General features: G+C 37.8%; 1 non-coding gene across 1 annotated transcript; it reads left to right on the top strand.

Moving 5' to 3' along the window:
- The first annotated feature begins 475 nt into the window (after window positions 1–475).
- Window positions 476–547, top strand: trnag-ucc. The gene has a single exon. It is a non-coding gene; the product is annotated as a tRNA-Gly (tRNA).
- The last annotated feature ends 523 nt before the right edge of the window (window positions 548–1,070 follow it).

Genomic DNA, 1,070 nt, shown 5'->3' with positions numbered 1-1,070 from the left:
TTTTTTGATTAGTACTCCGTTTTTCTCCCAACTTCCAAAAAACATGACATAGCATGTCACATGCTTTTCACATGCTCATAATCATCAACAGAATGACATCATATTAGAACAAAGCCTCAATGAATGGCAAAAAATTCATGATGATGATATTTAAAATGGAGAAGCAAAATAAATGCAGATGAATTTAAAAATCTTGCTAGGGTCCAAAACTAGAAAAATGCTAGCAAAGAGCAAAAATATATAGATGTAAAAAATAAAAATTATACTAAGTGCTAAATGTAGCCAAACTTTGTAAAACCAAGAACATGCTAACCAAGAGCCAGAAATAGTGAACTGATTGCCATATCTGGGATACAGTAGCCAAGATTGGTATGAAAAAAAAGTACATCCCTGAATAACACTGGAATTACCAGCCACAGCCGGGTTGTGCCTGTGAGATTCCAACTTGTTCTGCCAAATGATCTCAGTTTCTGTAGCGATGGTGGTATAGTGGTGAGCATAGCTGCCTTCCAAGCAGTTGACCTGGGTTCGATTCCCAGCCATCGCACAGACTTGGAGTCCATTTTTCATTTCCTCTGGTAGGTCATTGTCTCCGTGCAATATTCCTGGAGATAGTCCATCGCATGCCAGGTTTTGGAAGGAAGGATATCTAACCATAAAACTTGAATGTGACTTCACATGCTATTGTAAACACAAAAAACAAGGGCTGGTGAAGCAAACGCATTCATAGTTGCAAGGTCTTCTTTTATCCATAAAGGCATTACTACATACTTTTTGAATAGAAAAATGTGAATGCACACTTTGTAGTCTTTTTATCTTGTTGAACTATATTTCCCCACTTGCTATCAAAGGAAGGATTCTAAGGAGGAACTTTTTTTTATGAAAGAATTGAGTTTTGGGGGATAAAGCAGCATGGTTTACTGCTTAGCAATGTTGGCTCACCCCAAGACAGTGTAAGTTTGCCCTCAGTTTGCCTGGCGTGTTTCTGGGTCAAGTTTACATGTTGTTTGCGTATACATGTTCTTTTTTGATTAGTACTCCGTTTTTCTCCCAACTTCCAAAAAACATGA

Source organism: Nematolebias whitei, unplaced genomic scaffold (genome assembly GCF_014905685.2).
Source record: "Nematolebias whitei isolate Nwh7 unplaced genomic scaffold, NemWhi1 Nwh_scaf_17711, whole genome shotgun sequence".
NCBI classification, from domain to species: domain Eukaryota; kingdom Metazoa; phylum Chordata; class Actinopteri; order Cyprinodontiformes; family Rivulidae; genus Nematolebias; species Nematolebias whitei.
The sequence above is the reverse complement of the archived record's forward strand: the minus strand, read 5'-3'. Positions and strand labels throughout refer to the sequence as shown.